Source organism: Rhea americana, unplaced genomic scaffold (assembly GCF_003343005.1).
Source record: "Rhea americana isolate MKP2758 unplaced genomic scaffold, rheAme1 scaffold_534, whole genome shotgun sequence".
In the NCBI taxonomy this organism is placed as follows: Eukaryota; Metazoa; Chordata; class Aves; order Rheiformes; family Rheidae; genus Rhea; species Rhea americana.
Window position 1 is genome coordinate 158,796 of NW_028186684.1, and position 5,779 is coordinate 164,574.

The window sequence follows — 5,779 nt, forward strand, 5'->3', positions numbered from 1 at the left end:
TGGGGGCGGAGAGAGAGATTTGGGTGGGAGAGCTATTGGGGGAGAGAGGGAGACTGGGGAGAGAGAGGAGTGTCTTGTTGCATACCTGCACCCAGTCTTTCAGATGTCTAGCAGCAAATTCCCTCTAGGCTGCTCRGGGGTTTCCTGGGGTTTTGTGGCGTGATGTGACATTCTGTGGGCGCTGCTGGAATAGCTGTGCAGCCCTATGAGGAGCCTGCACCTCCGTGGCAGGCTGGTTCAGGTCCTCGTTGGGATCTTACTGTGCAGCTCCGCTGGGCTCCTGCAGAAAGTGTTGCATGCTGATGAGCTTTGAGTTGTGCCAATGTTTGTTTCATTATCTAAGAAAAATCCCAGAGGGGCCAGTCAGGCTTACAGGGAGGTTTAAGGGAGAAGGAGAGCAGGGTCATGGGATGGCAGTGTCTGTGGAGGGGCCCTACATGCTTGGGAGCTGTTCCCAGGTACAGCTGCATGTTGGTACTGGACAGGGAGTGTGCAGGTGTCAACACGTGTGCATTGTTCCTGTACACAAAGGGAATCTGACACATTGCTCTGTGTGACCCGGTGGAGCTGATCCCACTTGTTGCTTTTCCTCTGGCAATGATGAGGGTTGCCCGCAGCCAGGCCCAAACTGGGCACCAACAGCTTCAGCTGCAGACATACGAGGTAGCCAGGGCACCGGTCATCTCGGATGCTGCAGACAGTCCTGCATCTCTAGAAACTCTGCTTTGATTTGGGCTCTTTTCCTTAAGTGCAAAATGGAAACCTCTGTGCAACACAGTCCTCTATTTGGTTCTGGACATGGATGGCTTTGCGGTAGCCTGGCTTGGTCACTTACTGTTGTGGATCTTCATTTTAGAGGTGCTCTGCTCACTGCAGTTTCTGAGCTCTTAATGTTTGTGGTTGATATTGTAAGTGAGGAGGGAGCATCTGGTGTAATCTTCTGGGATGCAGTGTCAAGGGGCAAACTGTGCRACTGTTGTGTCCTTCTGTGGGCTCTGCATCCCTAACTCCTCTGCCAGCCCTCTGCTCATATCTGCTTTTTGGTCTTTGGAAATCGCTTGAGACTGAGATAAGCTGAGCTGAACCTAGAGCTGCAGAGAATGGGTTCCAAAAGTCCCCAATTTATAAGCGAGGCTGGACTTAGTGGTTTCCGTTGCTTTGCTGCAGGGGCAGTGGGACAGATCAAGGGGAAGGTTGGGCTGGAGCAGGCAGCAGTGGCCTGCTTGGGGCGATGTCCTCCTGTGCTGCACTGTGCTCCTGGTTAAAGCATCAGCTGCTTAGTCCAGGCATTGTAAGGAGCTGGCACGTACTGGCTCTGCCCTTCGTAACCTATCCAATTGCATTTGAAGAAGGATTTCTTTTTTTGTTTTTGGCTTGTGCGTGCCTGAAGTTTGCTAGAAATGGAAAAACTTCTTTGCCTTGTTTGTTAGGGGAAGAGGAAAGGTGGGGCAGCTTTTGTGGGTGTTGCTGGCAGGAGCCAGGCAGTGCTACAAGATCTCCTCAGCTGCCAGTACTGGCACTTTGCAAATGCAGCTGAGGCAAGAGAAGCAGAACAAAAGGAAACTGGCTCTGTTGATGTGTCCCCTTGATGTTTGCTTCCTTTTGGATTATAGGTACGAGTGAACACATCCTGCTCTGCTGGGGCTAGGTGGTTCAGAGGGCAAAGAGGTGTGAATGAAATAGAAAAACTGATGTTACTAAGTGACTTGCTTTTATATTTCCTGCCTGTCCAGAGTTTGAACTTAACTGCAGTTTCAATATAATGACAGGAATGTATATCATTACTAAGAGTGCCTCATTATCAGGGAGAGGAACTTGTCTGCATTGAAGGTTGCAGTCCAGTGCAAACCTGTGGCAGCCTGCAGCTGGGGACAGCATGTCTCCCCCAGTCCCCAAATCCCTGTGGTTGCTGCTGTTGGCTGCAGTGATGTTTAGCTCTCATGCACAGGCAGCTTTTCCCTGCCACCTRAGCAACTGAAGATGCCAGATTTGCAGTATTGCCACAGCATGAGCGGCTTGGGCACACCTACTTTTTTGTTCACTGGGCTCCAGCCCTTCCTTAAAGGGCTTCCCTGCCTGTGTATGAAAGGTGGCACAGGAAGGAGAAATGGAAGAAAAGCAGGTGCTTCATGTGGACATTCTCTGATTTCTCCGCCAGGTTGGGAAGGTGAAACGACGATTGCTGAAAAGTCCACAAGTGAAGGCAGAGGAATTCCTGGGGCGGTTCCAGCCAGGACCAGAGTCCCAGCAAGGTCAGTGCAACTGAGCTGCTTTAAATTCTGCCTATGAATAAGAAGTTTGCTTTCCCAGTGCCCCATATCTGAAACTCCTCTGATGTGATTCCATTTTGATCCTATGCCTTTCATCCTCCAGATGGATAAGGAAGAGGAGACCCGGGAGATCCTCCTCCCCAACTGGCAAGGCAGTGGCTCCCACGGGATCACCATTGACCAGACTGATGATGGAGTCTTTGTGAAGCAAGTGCAGCAGAACTCTCCTGCTGCCAAAATGGGAGTCGTGAAGGAAGGTGTGAGCCTGCACTGTGGGCGCAGTTCATGGGGATGGGGGAGGCTGTCACAAGGAAGGGAGAGGGGTCTTTTGGGAAGCCTAGGTGCTCTGTGTCCATTTTGTCTTTTTGCAGTGCCTTGATTGCTTCCCCTGTATGTTTCCCAGGAAATGACCCTGCTGCTCTGGCACCTTTGCTGCCAGCTTCACTTGTGGTGATAATGGGTCTTTGAGGCTGCTCCCTGCTTTGCCTCCTCTTTCAATGCAATTCTTGCCCACCCTTCCAGCAGGCCACTCCCCTCACAGTAGGTCTTCATGTTCAATCTCTGGGTAGTAGGGAGAGAGACTCTGCAAAGTAATCACCTTTCAGGTCAGCTGCCTTTCTTGGACAAGCGCTCCCATTTTGCTCTGTCACATGCAGTTCCTAGGCCACGGGCCCTGCTCATCCTTTGCCTCTCTGTTTGCACTTACAGGGGATCAGATTGTGAGTGCTACAATCTATTTTGACAACTTGCAGTCTGGGGAAGTCACGCAGCTGCTCAACAGCATGGGCCACCACACTGTGGGTCTGCGTTTGCAGCGAAAAGGGGACAAGTCTCCACTGCCGGGACAGTCATGGTCACACGACGTATTTGCAGCCAGCAGCCCGGAAGTTGTTCTGGTAAGTGTTACCCAGTGCAGGAAACTGGCAAGGAACAAGGTGGGGGAAGCAGCCTGGAGTTTGTGCACTCTGCCTCTGGGAGGTCAGGTCTGCACTACTCAACAGCAAGAATCCTGGTGCCAGGAAACTACTTGCCATAGAGGAACACTGCAGCATTGCATGGCCACCTGCAGAGATCCAGAACCTATACAATGAGGAGAAGCAGAGTTCACTAGCTGTTCTGTTAACCTTAGTCTGTAGCTCCAACTAAAAAAAAAAAAGGCTCTTTGCTGGTGACAGCAGGGAAGAGCACGATCCTAACCCTAGAGATTGCGTGCCATGGGCAAGCAGCAGCTTGTAAGGGAAAGAATGCAGTCGGCACCCTCCCCCCTGACCATGCCGTGATCCCAGAGTAAGCTTACATGCTGTGCCTAGCTAGGATGTACATGCTCTCCTTCCAGGCATGAATTTCCCATGCAACAAAGATAAGGGCAGGCGCAACTCCATTGTGCTAATAAATGTCTTTTTATTTTCAGAGTGCGGATGATGATGAGTACAGGAGGATTTACACAAAGAAAATTAAACCACGACTGAAGTCGGATGATGCACTAGAAATAGAGTCTGGCGGAACCCAGAGCAGGACCATTACGGTCACCAGAAAGGTCACAGCATACACTGTCGACGTTAGTAGGCATGAAGGAGCAAAGAGTATCGACACCAGCAGCCCAGATTTTAAAACTGGGATCCCAAAACAGGAAATCACCCATGTCACAAAGACCGATGTTGAAACAGAGCCTGGGAAAACTGTGATCAAAATTGCATCAGGAGATTTGTCTGGGAAAAACATGCAAACAGACTTGAGTATGGACATCAGAGGGGCATCTCCTGGCATTTCATACACTGGACCGACAATTGAATCCTCAACCAGGAAGCTGGATGTCCACATGGGCAAGGCTCAGGTTGGAAAGCCTGAGATAACTGTTTCAGGGACACAAGTCACCGGTGTTCACTTGAGGACTCAGATGGACTCTAAACTGTCAGAGATCCAAATTCCAGGTGGGGAAATTGGAAAATCTGTTACAATGCAGGTGCCAGGACTTAGCATTTCTGGTACTGAATTCCACGGCCCTGAAGGCAGCCTTCCCAGAACTCATGCAAATGGACAGACAGGAAACCTGGATGCAGATTTTCATGCTAAGGGCCCCAAACTGGATGGTAAAATGCACGTTTCTGGCATGGATATCCAAAGAGAACCGCTAGGGGGCAAACAGTCACAAGCTAATATTCCTGGCCCTAGTATTCAGAGAGATAGCAAAGCCCCTGGAGTGGATATTTCTTTACCGATGGTCGAAAGTCCAGATGTCGATGTTGGAAAAATAAAGATTCCTGCTATGAAAATGCCCAAATTTGGGTTTTCCACTCTGGGTTCTGGCATCGATGTTCAGGCTACGCAGGGAGGCATGGACATTCACATGCCAAAGTTGCAGACTCCTCACATGGATGTTCCTGCCCCATCTGCCCRTATCATGGGCTCCAGAGTTTCATCCTCTTCAGGGGAAGGAGTTAAAGTCACAAAGCCACAGGTGGATATGGGGCTGAAAGGTGCTGTGAAACTCCCTTCCTCAGCACTGGAAGTCCCTGGAGTGGATATCAAAGGACCCAGTACTGAGCTCATAGCTCCTGACACAGATATCCAAGGTGGCAGGGGAAAACTAAAAATACCCCATATGACACTACCAAAATTTACTGCATTGGACTCCCAAGGAGAACGTCCTACTGTGGAAGTGGTGCTCCCAAAGGGGGAGATGGGACTGGAAGCACTTGAGGTACAYGGTGACACGCCTGATGTTTCCATCAAAGGAGAATGGAAAGCTCCCAAATTCAGGAAGACTGAAACACCCAAGATATCTATGTCTGATGTAAATCTGAATCTGAAAGGTGCTCACCTGAAGGGAGATGCGAGTGTCACAGTCCCAAAAATAGAAGGGGATATCAAAGGACTTGGCTTTGACTCGGAAGGACCCAAGATTGATGTTAAGGCTCCTGATGTTGAGTTTGAATGTCCAGAAGGTTACTTGAAAGGGCCTGGTATTTCAATGCCTACCAAAGTAACCATGCCAGATATGGACACTAATGTGAAGGGACCTCAGCTGAAAGGAGAGGTGGATGTTTCTATCCCAGAGATAAGTGGCAAGTTGAAAGGACCTCAGATGGATATTGAAGGCCCCAAACTGAGAATGGACATGCCTGAAATAGATGTTAAAGGCCCCAAAGTGACGATGCCWGAGATGCACGTCAAGACCCCACAAATCTCCATGCCTGACATTGACTTGAATCTGAAAGGCCCCAAAGTGAAAGGAGACCTAGATGTTTCTGGCCCCAGACTAGAAGGGGAGCTGAAAGCACCTGGACTTGACCTCAAAGGCCCCAGAGTTGACCTCGAAGCACCAGACGTGGACATTCATGGCCCAGAAGGTAAACTGAAGATGCCTAAGCTGAAAATGCCCAAGTTTGGGGTGCCCGGCCTGAAGGGAGAGGGCCCTGACATTGATGTGACGCTTCCAAAGGGTGAGGTGGGTGTTTCTGGTCCCAGGGTAGACACTGATGTGCCAAGCTTGGACATTGAAGGGCCAG